The sequence below is a fragment of the Polypterus senegalus genome, chromosome 7 (genome assembly GCF_016835505.1).
Source record: "Polypterus senegalus isolate Bchr_013 chromosome 7, ASM1683550v1, whole genome shotgun sequence".
Classification (NCBI taxonomy): Eukaryota; Metazoa; Chordata; class Cladistia; order Polypteriformes; family Polypteridae; genus Polypterus; species Polypterus senegalus.
The window spans coordinates 48,605,462-48,620,188 of NC_053160.1; the positions used below are offsets into that span (position 1 = coordinate 48,605,462).

At 44.9% G+C, this 14,727-nt stretch overlaps 1 long non-coding RNA gene across 1 annotated transcript in view; it reads left to right on the forward strand.

The window, feature by feature from the left end:
* LOC120532529 overlaps positions 1-14,149 on the forward strand; it is a 31,705-nt gene extending 17,556 nt beyond the window's left edge. The window contains exon 3 of the long non-coding RNA XR_005634315.1: positions 12,501-14,149. This is a non-coding gene — a long non-coding RNA (uncharacterized LOC120532529). The remainder of the gene's footprint in view (positions 1-12,500) is intronic.
* The last annotated feature ends 578 nt before the right edge of the window (positions 14,150-14,727 follow it).

The window sequence follows — 14,727 nt, forward strand, 5'->3', positions numbered from 1 at the left end:
CGGCCAGAAAAGGGTGGAGTGCCCTCTCAGGGTTGGGAGCGAGATCCTGCCCCAGGTGGAGGAGTTCAAGTATCTCGGGGTCTTGTTCACGAGTGAGGGAAGAATGGAGCGTGAGATCGACAGGCAGATTGTGCGGCGTCCGCAGTGATGCGGGCTCTGCATCGGTCTGTCGTGGTGAAAAAGGAGCTGAGCCGTAAGGCAAAGCTCTCAATTTACCAGCCAATCTATGTTCCTACCCTCACCTATGGTCATGAGCTGTGAGTAGTGACCGAAAGAACGAGATCGCGAATACAAGCAGCTGAAATGAGTTTCCTCTGCAGGGTGTCTGGGCTTTCCCTTATAGACAGGGTGAGAAGCTCAGTCATCCGGGAGGGGCTCAGAGTAGAGCTGCTGCTCCTCCGCATCGAGAGGTGTCTGATGAGGTGGCTCGGGCATCTGATCAGAATGCTTCCTGGACGCCTCCCTGGTGAGGTGTTCCAGGCACATCCAACCAGGAGGAGGTCCCGGGGAAGACCCAGGACACGCTGGAGGGACTGTGTCTCCCGGCTGGCCTGGGAACGCCTTGGGATTCTCCTGGAAGAGCTAGAAGAAGTGGCCAGGGAGAGGGAAGTCTGGGCCTCTCTGCTGAAGCTGCTGCCCTAGTTTCTCAAATCACATCGTAACTAAAGTACAGTAGCATGTTAAATGCTTTGTTTTGTATTTGATCTTTAATGTGCTCTGTGTGTGTGAATCACTACGTGCTTCTGTTCTTTCTCCGACAGGACACAGAATTCATTATATTCGTGATATTACAGCTCTCTGAATAATTAAAATACTGAGATGTATACGCGATATCTTTTTCATGATGATAGGAGTTAAAGCATGTTATTAAACAGGGGAACACGGTGCGTGATTGTGTGTGACCTTCGATGAAATTATAGTAGCAGTATTGTCTCTTTCAAACGTACTATCCTCCAATTCCTGTCCTTACTTTTCTTTCTCCAAATACCCAATCGCCATACAATCAGCTTTGTAATAGACATTAAGCCATCTGTAAGCTTACAACGACGATTCATCAGAACTTTTAAGGAACATTGAAATATCTTCGTAGTACATGTTTAATTATTCTATCAATCTATCCTTCCAGTGTCGCGCCATCCTCAGCAAATATACAGCGCATGGCAGGGACAATATGTGAACTTGCTAGTGCTGCGGCACCGTGTCCTCACATGTTTAATTATTAACAATACAGATTATTTAAATGAAGTTAAAGTTGTATCTGTATAATATAATCAACATATTTTGCTGCATTTCATCTTAAAAATGATATCGTCATCATATGTAAATACGTGCTTTATAAAGTGGCGCAGGTTGTGCAATATTATAACTGTAGTGTAAGTTTACAGTGGGGTAATTGTACTTATAAGTACAAACAGTTCTACAAGGAGCACTTGATGGACTGATTGACTGTTTAAAGTTCTTGGGATGAAACTGTTTCTTTGAAACGTTTTGCCGTGGCTGAGGTAGGGTGGGCTTGATGCTGTATACTGATATTTCTCTTTGCGATCAGCTGCTGCTGTGATTCCCTACTCAGATACAGTGATATAAATACTCTGAGTGGCGCAGTGAGAGTAATATGGAAAAAGATGATCCGCTGTGGCAACCCTTAATGGAAAGCAAAAAAAAAAAAAAAGTGCAGTGAGAGTAACAACGCTAAAGCAGTTATGGTATTTGGAATACTATGGCTATTCCCTGGATCATTATATTGTTACAGGTTAATTACAATCAGATGCATTATACTAATAAACAATATGCGACTAATTTCAGTGTATTTATAAAGCTGGGTCAGGAAAAAAAAGGATAACCACACAGGAACAGTAGCACTGCTTTGACGCTGGGTGCTGCCAGTCTGCAAAACCGAGCAGAGAACTTGCGTACGACAGGGTATGACGTACTATGGAGAAGTGCATGGCTTTACGCCAAGTGTAGATTTTATACATTGTGATTTGAACGTGGAAACATTCTTACACATCATTTCTGTGCGTACGCACTGTTTATACATGAGGCCCCAGGTTTTCATTTTCATGGACAAGTTATGAAGACGTTGCTGATGTTTGAAGTGTGTCCACTTTAGAGACCTAATGGTTCCAACTCTGCTATTTGTTGATATTGTTCTTTATGGTTTCATCAGAATTGAGTGAGTGGTAAAAATGAGAATCAACATGACAAACTTGATCCCAAAACACAGAAACTTGGAAATAACAGGCTATTTAATATGGGTAGGAGTTGAATTAAACATAGAAGTTGTTTGAAACAAAAACCTGCAGCCACGGGGGTCACAGGGCCACAGCTACTCAGTAGTTAGCAAAACATTAGGTTTTGTCTTTGCTATTATGGATGATCAGCTGCTCCACCTGGATGCATACATATGTGGGGGTCTTGTTCACAAGTGAGAGTATAAGTGGTCATGTGATCATAACAATGATCACTGAACACATACTTTAGATTTGGCAAATGATGTAGGGAGTCACACTTCTGATTTCTTATATACTGCACAGGTGTACTACGCTATACAGTGTAGAAGAAAATGTAGGACCAAGCGTAGATCCTGGACACACTGGAGGACTGGCCTCTCTCAACTGAACTTGGAATTCCTTAGATTTTCTTGGGGACTCTTGTTAGGTTAGGGTAGCCTTAACTTTCCATGTCAGCAAATTTGTACTGCAGACATCATCAGGAATTATGGTTGAAAAATAAATATGTTCAGGTTTCTTACTCTAAAACTGATGGTACTAGGATATCCTGTCACCTACAAATTTGGAATAAGAAAATGGATGGTTGGATATTTAATGATCTTTTCTCTATGTTCCTGCAAAAAGATTTCCTTAAGTGAAGCAATTGGTGGGAGTAAAAACTGGCCTAAGGCTGTGTCATAATATACAACATTTCCAGTGAGTCCAGCAGGAAGGAATTGGCTGCATTAATGCTAAGAAACGCAGTAAGGTAAAGTACTTCCCCTCATTTTACCATCTCAAAACAACAATGGCAACAAAATAATCACACCACAAATGATACTTTTATATGCAGCTTACATTAAAGACTCATTCAGTATATACTCAATATCCACAGGTGACTTCAAATAAATTCAGCAAGACGAATGTAGTAGTTGACTGAGGGATATCGTCTTATTGAAATGATGTTGGAGTGTCTTAAGTTTTGGAAATGGAAGGTTATGGAGGACTAGAATGTGCTTTAGCTTGTCTGGGGTCCAGTGGTTGTGGTAATGCTTAATGCTTTTTATAACTTTAGGATAATATTATTTTGGTATAGTAGACCACTGGTTCTCGAACTTAGTTTCAGACTTAGACTCTGAGGCTGAGGTTTTCTGTTCCTACCAACTTCTGTTTTTAATTGGACTCCTAGACTAGGGTCAGTGTGGAAATTACAAAACTAAGTTGTATACATTTTAATTAAAATGTACTAAGCTGTTATGAGAATTATGTTTTTATTATAATGATTATTTTTTAACTTTTTAGCAATATTTTCTTCCCGATTTTTATTCTGCTGTTTAGTGGGTCTGATGCTGAAGTAGTTGCAGCCTTTCATCAGTTGGTATTGTTTGCCCGGGTGCCTGCTCTACTTGTTTTTAATTGTCATTATTAGGATGCAGTGAAGGGAGCAAACTACACAGAAAAAGGGCAAAATAATAGGAAAATAACAAAAGATAGTTATGAATTTAAAGCTACAGTAAAATTAGAAATATTTCTAAATGTTGTATCAATGTAAACATCATACTGCTGTGGCTTTCTGAATGCAGAGTTAAGTAAAGAGAAAAAAGACCAATGAGATAAAGTATTGTCACTTATTATTACTGATTGTGAATCTGGCTGGAACAAAAACCTGCAGCCACAGGGGTCCCCTGGACTAAGTTTGAGAACTTCTGCAATAAAACCATAAGTGTTTAGGAGGTTTGCTCCTTTTGGTTGAAATCTTTTGAAACAATGGGCTTTCACATTTCTTCTGGCAGCAATAAATAAATACTTTCTCACAGTATAATACAGCATAATAGAGAAAACAAAAAGCATAAATGCTATACCATAATAAGTGGCAATTAGATAAATATTGTATATGATGAATAGTATTTCACCAGTATTCTATAACTGCAAAGCAGATGAAATTAACAGCACATAGTGAAACATTAAACACTGATTGAACTCAACTGCTGTCTATAGCTTTGAAATAAAAATAACACAATATGATAGAATTTTGCTCTTTAGTAAAACTACCAGAATTGGTCAAAAGTCTGAATACGTTTGCAAGGCACTGCACCTGACTAGGGCATAGACACAGAAAATACTGAACACATACAAACTGCAAATAGTATGAAGGTTGCCATCTCTAATTCTTTAGATATGGTATTCATGAAACAGCACCCTCTGTTGGCTAAAAAAGGTACTGAACTGAAAATGTAATCAACACTACTGTAGTAACTGAGCTTACTTAGCTGGAGTGAGAAGCTGTATTTGCTACAGGAAACTCTTCCATTATATAGACAAAGACCTATACTGACTAATAACTGCCAGGGTAATTTAAATTTCCAAACATACTTTATACTCATAACTCTTTTGAGACCCTCCCCAATGGGGCGACACGCCAAAGCGTGATTGACGTGTCTGTTCAGGACTGCTTGTTTGTCCCCGAGGCAACCACAGGTTCACGGCGCCACAGAGGTAATGGCACACTCACCGCCTCCTCACGCAACGCGTCTGTTACCTGATGGGTGATTGGGGCGGGGGATACACTATAACTTGGCCACTAACCTGGCTCCGGCCCTGCCCACTTGCTGTGTCTGTGTGTAGTAGAGTGGTAGTTCCCACTGCATTAAATAACTTTGCTGTTCCTGTTTCAAGTTGAACAAAGCTGATTTTTCTGAAATCCTTACAGTCAGTCTCATCCTTTGAGTGCAAGGCATCGACTCATATGTCACATGGTACCAGAAGTGGGGTCTTACACCAATGGAACCACAGGAAGCACATAACATCTCAATACCGGCAGACACTCCTGTCTTTGCACACCCCAGGGATGTGCTGGTGAAGACGATTCCATCAGATGACCCGGAGTGTTATTCTGCTTCAAAGGGCACGGCAGCATTGATGCGCTGGGATAGGGGAGGCTGGACAGGTATTTTGGCCCTGTTTTTAACTGGAGAGGCCCTACAGGTCATGCAAAACCTCCAACCTGAAAGGCTTGATGATTATGATTTCCTGAAACAACAGATCTTCCTCCACACGGCTAGGAGTCCGGTAGGCAAAGGGTGCTAGTTTCATCTGTGGCACATTGACCCAGGCCGGCCTATATAAGGGCAGCTTCAGGACAGTGGACCTGATTCAAAGCTGGATCCGCAGGGGCACCTTTGAGCGTATTGTGGAGAAGCTCACTATTGATGCAGTCCTGTCAGGGACAGACTAGGACCTTTGTGATGAGATGCTCCAGAACGATGTCCACTCAACTTTGCTCTGGCTAGATTTCTCTGGCAATGATTCTCTAGGTCTTACTCTGGAATCCATTGGTTTTCAAACTTGCTTGTTAAGTACCAAGATGTCATTACCCATCCATCCATCCATCCATCCATTCTCTTCCGCTTATCCGAGGTCGGGTCGCGGGGGTAGCAGCTTAAGCAGAGAGGCCCAGACTTCCCTCTCCCGGCCACTTCTTCCAGCTCTTCGGGAGAATCCCAAAGGCGTTCCCAGGCCAGCCGGGAGACATAGTCCCTCCAGCGAGTCCTGGGTCTTCCCCGGGGCCTCCTCCCGGTTGGACGTGCCCGGAACACCTCACCAGGGAGGCGTCCAGGAGGCATCCTGATCAGATGCCCGAGCCACCTCATCTGACTCCTCTCGATGCGGAGGAGCAGCGGCTCTACTCTGAGCCCCTCCCGGATGACTGAGCTTCTCACCCTATCTTTAAGGGAAAGCCCAGACACCCTGCGGAGGAAACTCATTTCAGCCGCTTGTATTCGCGATCTTGTTCTTTCGGTCACTACCCATAGCTCATGACCATAGGTGAGGGTAGGAGCGTAGATCGACTGGTAAATTGAGAGCTTTGCCTTACGGCTCAGCTCCTTTTTCACCACGACAGACCGATGCAGAGCACGCATCACTGCGGATGCCGCACCGATCCGCCTGTCGATCTCACGCTCCATTCTTCCCTCACTCGTGAACAAGACCCCGAGATACTTGAACTCCTCCACTTGGGGCAGGATCTCTCCCCACCCCTGAGAGGGCACTCCACCCTTTTCCGGCTGAGGACCATGCTCTCGGATTTGGAGGTGCTGATTCTCATCCCAGCCGCTTCACACTCAGCTGCGAACCGATCCAGAGAGCTGAAGATCACGGCCTGATGAAGCAAACAGGACAACATCATCTGCAAAAGCAGTGACCCAATCCTGAGTCCACCAAACGGACCCCTTCAACACCCTGGCTGCGCCTAGAAATTCTGTCCATAAAAGTTATGAACAGAATGGTGACAAAGGGCAGCCCTGGCGGAGTCCAACTCTCACTGGAAGCGGGCTCGACTTACTGCGGCAATGCGGACCAAGCTCTGACACGGTTGTACAGGACCGAACAGCTCTTATCAGGGGTCCGGTACCCCATACTCCCGGAGCACCCCCACAGGATTCCCGAGGGACACGGTCGAATGCCTTTTCCAAGTCCACAAAACACATGTAGACCGGTCGGGCAAACTCCCATGCACCCTCAGGACTCTGCTAAGGGTGAAGAGCTGGTCCACTGTTCGCGACCAGGGCGAAAACCACACTGTTCCTCCTGAATCCGAGGTTGACTATCCGGCGGACCCTCCTCTCCAGAACCCCGAATAGACTTTTCCAGGGAGGCTGAGGAGTGTGATCCCTCTATAGTTGGAACACACCCTCCGGTCCCCTTTTAAAGAGGGGACCACCACCCCGGTCTGCCAATCCAGAGGCACTGTCCCGATGTCCATGCGATGTTGCAGAGGCGTGTCAACCAAGACAGTCCTACAACATCCAGAGCCTTAAGGAACTCGGTATCTCATCCACCCGGGGCCCTGCCACCAAGGAGTTTTTGACCACCTCGGTGACTTCAGTCCCAGAGATGGGAGAGCCCACCTCAGAGTCCCCAGGCTCTGCTTCCTCGTGGAAGGCATGTTAGTGGGATTGAGGAGGTCTTGAAGTACTCCTCCCACCGACCCTAGCGTCAGTCGAGGTCAGCAGGCACCATCCCCACCATATACGGTGTTGACACTGCACTGCTTCCCCTCCTGAGGCGCGGACGGTGGACCAGAATCTCCTCGAAGCCGTCCGAAGTCGTTCTCCATGGCCTCTCCAAACTCCTCCCATGCCCGAGTTTTGCCTCAGCAACAACGAAGCCGCGTTCGCTTGGCCTGCGGTACCTATCAGCTGCCTCCAGAGACCCACAGGACAAAAAGTCCTATAGGACTCCTTCTTCAGCTTGACGGCATCCCTCACGCGGTGTCCACCAGCGGGTTGGGGATTGCCGCCACGACAGGCACCGACCACCTTGCGGCCACAGCTCCGGTCAGCCGCCTCAACAATAGAGGCGGAACATGGCCCATTGGACTCAATGTCCCCACCTCCCTCGGGGCGTGGTTGAAGTTCTGCGGAGGTGGGAGTTGAAGCTACTTCTGACAGGGGACTCTGCCAGCCGTTCCCAGCAGACCCTCACAACACGTTTGGGCCTACCAGGTCTGACCGGCATCTTCCCCCACCATCGAAGCCAACTCACCACCAGGTGGTGATCAGTTGACAGCTCCGCCCCTCTCTTCACCCGAGTGTCCAAGACATATGGCGCAAGTCCGGCGACACGACCACAAAGTCGATCATCGACCTGAGGCCTAGGGTGTCCTGGTGCCAAGTGCACATATGAACACCCTTATGCTTGAACATGGTGTTCGTTATGGACAATCCATGGCGAGCACAGAAGTCCAATAACAAAACACGCTCGGGTTCAGATCGGGGCCATTCCTCCCAATCACGCCCTTCCAGGTCTCACTGTCATTGCCCACGTGAGCATTGAAGTCTCCCAGCAAAACGAGGGAATCCCAGAAGGTATGCCCTCTAGCAACCCCTCAGAGACTCCAAAAGGGTGGATACTCCAAACTGCTGTTCGGCGCATACGCACAAACAACAGTCAGGACCCTTCCCCCCCACCCGACGGCGGAGGGAGGCCACCCTCTCGTCCACGGGGTAAACCCCAATGCACAGGCTCCGAGTAGGGGGCAATAAGTATGCCCACACCTGCTCGGCCTCTCACCGGGGGCAACTCCAGAGTGGTAGAGAGTCCAGCCCCTCTCGAGAAGATTGGTTCCAGAGTCCAAGCTGTGCGTTGAGGTGAGTCCGACTATATCTAGCCGGAACCTCTCGACCTCGCGCACTAGCTCAGGCTCCTTCCCCTTCAGAGAGGTGACATTCCACGTCCCAAGAGCCAGTTTCTGTAGCCGAGGATCAGACCGCCAAGGTCCCCGCCTTCGGCCACCACCCAACTCACACTGCACCCAACCTCCTTGGCCCCTCCCATAGGTGGTGAGCCCATGGGGAGGAGGACCCACGTTACCTGTTCGGGCTGTGCCCGGCAGCCCATGGGTGCAGGCCCGGCCACCAGGCGCTCGCCATCGAGCCCCACCTCCAGGCCTGGCTCCAGAGGGGGACCCCGGTGACCCGCTCCTCCTTGAACCGTCACCTTATCGTGGTGGAGTGGTTTGCGTGTCCCAATGATCCTAGGAGCTATGTTGTCCGGGGCTTTATGCCCCTGGTAGGGCCACCCAAGGCAAACTGGTCCTAGGTGAGGGATGAGACAAAGAGCGGTTCAACAAACCTCCAATGATGAGTGAAACCTTTGGACGAAGATGTCATTACCCTTGAGATAAACATAAAGAAGGCAAAAGTTGACGCACCTCTAAATATCTGAGTACCAAAATTAGCAGTACATTTAAAACAATGGCCTGTGCTTGTAAATATAAATAAAACTTCATTAACTTGTTTTATTAAGGAAATTAAACTCTTTCATAGCAGACAGTAACATACTCAAGATGATATGAAAAATCAGTACTCCGTGTGCAGAGCAAATACAGTGCATCTGGAAAGTATTCACAGCGCATCACTTTTTCCACATTTTGTTATGTTACAGCCTTATTCCAAAATGGATTAAATTAATTTTTTTCCTCAGAATTCTACACACAACATCCCATAATGACAATGTGAAAAAAAGTTTACTTGAGGTTTTTGCAAATTTAGTAAATAAAAAAACTGAGAAAGCACATGTACATAAGTATTCATAGCCTTTGTCATGAAGCTCAAAATTTAACTCAGGTGCATCCTGTTTCCCCTGATCATCCTTGAGATGTTTCTGCAGCTTAATTGGAGTCCACCTGTGGAAAATTCAGTTGATTGGACATGATTTGGAAAGGCACACACCTGTCTATAGAAGGTCCCACAGTTGACAGTTCATGTCAGAGCACAAACCAAGCATGAAGTCAAAGGAATTGTCTGTAGACCTCCAAGACAGGATTGTTTTGAAGCACAAATTTGGGGAAGGCTGCAGAAAAATTTCTGCTGCTTTGAAGGTCCCAATGAGCACAGTGGCCTCCATCATCCATAAGTGGAAGAGGTTCAAAACCACAAGGACTCTTCGTAGAGCTGGCCGGCCATCTAAACTGAACAATCGGGGGAGAAGGGCCTTAGTCATGGAGGTAACCAAGAACCCGATGGTAACTCTGTCAGAGCGCCAGAGGTCCTCTGTGGAGAGAGGAGAACCTTCCAGAAGGACAACCATCTCTGGAGCAATCCACCAATCAGGTCTGTATGGTAGAGTGGTCAGACAGAAGCCACTCCTTAGTAAAAGGCACATGGCAGCCCGCCTGGAGTTTGCCAAAAGGCACCTGAAGGACACAATTCTCTGGTCCGATGAGACAAAGATTGAACTCTTTGGTGTGAATGCCAGGCGTCACGTTTGGAGGAAACCAGGCACCGCTCATCACAATGCCAACACCATCCCTACAGTGAAGCATGGTGGTGGCAGCATCATGCTGTGGGGATGTTTTTCAGCGGCAGGAACTGGGAGACTAGTCAGGATAAAGGGAAAGATGACTGCAGCAATGTACAGAGACTTCCTGGATGAAAACCTGCTCCAGAGCGCTCTTGACCTCAGACTGGGGTTACGGTTCATCTTTCAGCAGGACAACGACCCTAAGCACACAGCCAAGATATCAAAGGAGTGGCTTCAGGACAACTCTGTGAATGTCCTTGAGTGGCCCAGCCAGAGCCCAGACTTGAATCTGATTGAACATCTCTGGAGAGATCTTAAAATGGCTGTGCACCGACGCTTCACATGGAGCTTGAGAGGTGCTGCAAAGAGGAATGGGCGAAACTGGCCAAGGATAGGTGTGCCAAGCTTGTGGCATCATATTCAAAAAGACTTGAGGCTGTAATTGCTGCCAAAGGTGCATCAACAAAGTATTGAGCAAAGGCTGTGAATACTTATGTACATGTGATTTCACAGTTTTTTTATTTTTAATAAATTTGCAAAAACCTCAAGTAAACTTTTTCACGTTGTCATTATGGGGTGTTGTGTGTAGAATTCTGAGGAAAAAAATTAATTTAATCCATTTTGGAATAAGGCTGCAACATAACAAAATGTGGAAAAGTGATGTACTGTGAATACTTTCTGAATGCACTGTATTCAGTAGGGAGCAGAAGTGCCGGTTAAAGGTGGGCAACACTGCCACGGTTAGTTCTCACTCACTCTGTCTGAAATGAGGTTTTAGTCATTGGTGCATACATCAAATTCTTAAGGTTCAAATCAAAGGTAACTAGTTTAGAGTCTCAACTGTACATCAAACGCTGCGGTGGGCTGGCACCCTGCCCGGGGTTTGTTTCCTGCCTTGCACCCTGTGTTGGCTGGGATTGGCTCCAGCAGACCCCCGTGACCCTGTAGTTAGGATATAGCGGGTTGGATAATGGATGGATGGATGGATGGATGGAAGTGATCAGGGAGTTTGAGATAAAATCAGTTTTCTACATTTCTTATAGATTTTGCCTACAGCTATGTCTTCATTTCATTGACATAAATACCAAGTAAATATTACGTGAGGGACAATAGCCTTGTACTGATTGATTTATAACTGTGACGTGATAGCAGATGTCAGTTGTATTCTGTACTTCAGTGTTTGCAGCACCCTAATAAGATTTTGTGCTTCTGGGAAAATATGATCTTCACAACAGCAGGTGAACTATAGGCTGGGTTGCTCCTACAAGCAAATTACTTTTATTAAATGTGTTCCAATATCTACATTGACTTAAGATAGAAGATTAAAATATCCATGTTGGCTTGCCATTGAGATGCCAAGATTTAAGATGAACCATTAGTTTTCAAACTAAATGTTTCTACCAAGCATGCCTGCTGCTATCAATGCCATTTCTACCCCATGGTGCTACGTCTCTCTTGAAGCTCTCGTAACAGCAGGAAAGCCTCACCCATATCTTCTCATGTCCTACATCTTAAGAGATTGTGACATATGCTGTTCATGAAGGAATAAGAAATGCTGAGGAGGAAGCTAGCTTTCAAGGTAACTGGACAAATTGGGCCAACTGGCCAAAGAACCTGTCCTGGTGAGATATTTGATGGTACAAACTTTTCAGACTGAAATTCCTGCTGAACTCAATTCATTAAGCTGACTGTAGACTTGGCAGGTTATAAAGTCAGCCCTTGTGGAAGACAAAAAGTGCTTGCTATGGGGGAGACGGGAACTCGACAGCGTATTATTTTAATAGCTATGGGTGTAGGAATGATGAAGTCCCTAGAGTCCTTGCTGAGTAATTTGAGAAGTGGAGAATAGAGGTAAGTAAAGAGAGCGGAAACAAAAACCAAACAAAGTGGACTAGATAGGTTTACAGCATGCTATGGACTGGAGATGAAGAGCTCATCGGGACAGGAAGCTTGTGTTCTTGGATATTATTGTCAAAAACCTCAGGTCAAATATAGTCCTGTGGTCTACCATGAGGAAAAAGTCATTAGTTGGTGCCTTGGGAAACAAGATGTAAAGAAGATGAGAGGAAAATATCCAGCTACTTGGGGCTTCAGGTAGAATGTAGGAGAAAGTTTTGGATGACAGTAACATTTATATAGCACATTTTCAAACACATCATGTAGCTCAAAGTGCTATAAGATGTCAAAGAGAAAATTAAAAGAAAAGAAAAACAAATAGACAATAATATTAAAGAATAACAAAGAAAAAAAAACAAATCTATACGATCTTAACAAACAGATAAATATCAAATAGAACTGTAGCATCCTTATATACAAAATGATGATGCAGGTCTCTAAAGATGAGTCTGGTGAGAAGGTCAGATGGCCAGGAGGACAGAAAAAACAAAAACTGCAAAAATTAAATATGCAGGGGCTCCAAGCCCAAAAGACCACTCATCCCCACTAGCTAACAAATGTTTTTAATTTATTCCTCTTTGTTTCCAGGCTTCATATGAGAAGACAATGTGGCTCTTCTCAGTAGAATTTGGACGTGGGGCGTTTCCTTCAAACTCCAAGTGAAAGATGCTCTACAGCCTTGGTGCTATTGGTGAAGCAAAAAGGAAAGTGTTATGGCAGCAACTGAAAAAAACATCAAACTGACCGTGGATCAACAAGAAGCAGCAGCCTGGAAGCCAAGCACCAGAATGTAGTGGCTAATCATCATGAAATCCCCACTCTGGGAAACACATCTAGTGATGGATGGAGCCCAGCTGAAGTTGCTGGTGGCTTGTAAGAGCCACAGCTGCAGTTATCACTTAGAGACACCTAATCTATGACGAGATGTTTGTTTGTGTACACAAAAAACTGAATTTAGCCGATTGGAATGTTGTTTTAACCCTGGGTGGGATGTGCAAAATTGTATTGAGGGGGAATCGTCTCATCTCATTTTATGCACATGGGCTTGCCAGAAATCCACTGCACAGAAACATTGTCTCACTGAAGCAAATGAAATTAAACATTTTCAGAGCCATCACTAGTTTCGTTTTGCCATAAGTTTGGCAAAATCACTGAGATGTTCACATACATCACCAAATTCCACAAAGTGCACTGAAGTCAATAAGGAGCTGAACTAATTCAGAGTGGATTGTAGTCTGCTGTTTAAAGGGTCCCTGACAGCTAGGAAAGCATCTGCCAACTACGCTGGACCGATTATTATGGCCAAAAATGTGATCTGAGGTGTGAGGAAACAGTGCTAACCACTGCATCACCGTGCCTCAAATAAACAAAAGGTGCAGACAGGACGGTAACAACAAATTACAAGAAACAAACACATACTTGTAATAAGTAAAAAAAATTAATTCATGGACAAATTTGCCAGTACTCCCTCCACGAAAAAGAAAGAACCCATAATAATCTCTGGAATAATTTGAAACTGATAAAAGTAAATCGGCACCCGTCATTGTTTCTGTATTTAATAAAAATCAGACGTTTTGATTCAACATAATATTTAAAATAGTAACACAAATGGCATAGATAAAAATGACAGGACTCTTAACCTCATACAGGTTAAAAAATTCAAGGGACCATAAAAATATTTTGTTATGATGGATATGAGGAAAATATGTATAGAACTGTGATTGGGGTCGCCCACGATTTGTCATCTCTAACTGCAGAAGCACAAGGACAACTCGGTAGCTGCCTCTTACGGTGTAATGTGCTCGTCGCACAATGTTTAGAACATTTAACACCCAACCTGGACTCACCTTTCTGTCTCTCACGCAGCTAACTCTGTGACCCAAGCTTGACAATACCTATAGAACGAAACAGCTTTTAGCTTCTGTTATATTAATTATTTTTTTCTCTGCCATCACTGCAAACTACATGGGGTAAATAACATACAAACAAATAACACTTTTGGGTTGAGTACTCTAAGATGGCCATCTAAGATGTTCTGTTCAGGTGATGCCGTACGCTTGTTGAAGATGAACTAGTTTAACAGATTAGTGTATGATGACCTCAATGAACAGAATCAGGGCTAGCTGGAAAATGGAGGAGACCAAGGAAATAATTTCATAACGTGAATGGGGGCAAGTTCAAGTTTATCATCATGTACAAAGTACAGGGTGGCACAGGGAAATGGGAAATTTTCAATTGATGTTCAATGCACAAAAGAACACATTATAAAATACATTTAATGATGAAATGTATTGAACAGGATATGCATTCAATGATGGTAATCAATATTCATTTTACGTTTTGAAGAAAATATCATGAAGGTGTTGTCCATTTCTCCGTACACATTCTGACAGCCTGTTGTGGAAATTCTGCATTGCTCTACGTAACACGTCAAGTGAATTGCCAGCGATTTCCTCTTCACTCCTCCTGTTTAGTTCAGCAATGGTTGCAGGACATGTGTGGTACACTTGGCTTTTAAGAAGTCCCCACAGAAAAAAACAATCACAGTGAGATCTGGGGATCTCAGAGGCCATGGCATGTTACCGTTGCATGAAATGACGCGCCTTCCAAACAATCGTCGAATAGCCGCCATCGATTGTCAGGCAGTATGCAAAGTGGCTCCACCTGGGGACCTCCTTTTTAAGTCTGAACCCGTTTCTTTGAAATTATGCACCCATGTTGTAATCGTATGAGCGGACGGGACACGATCGTGACGTCCCAACTGGTAATGATGCTGAAATTCTCTTTGTGCAGCAGTCACACTGTCACCATTCTT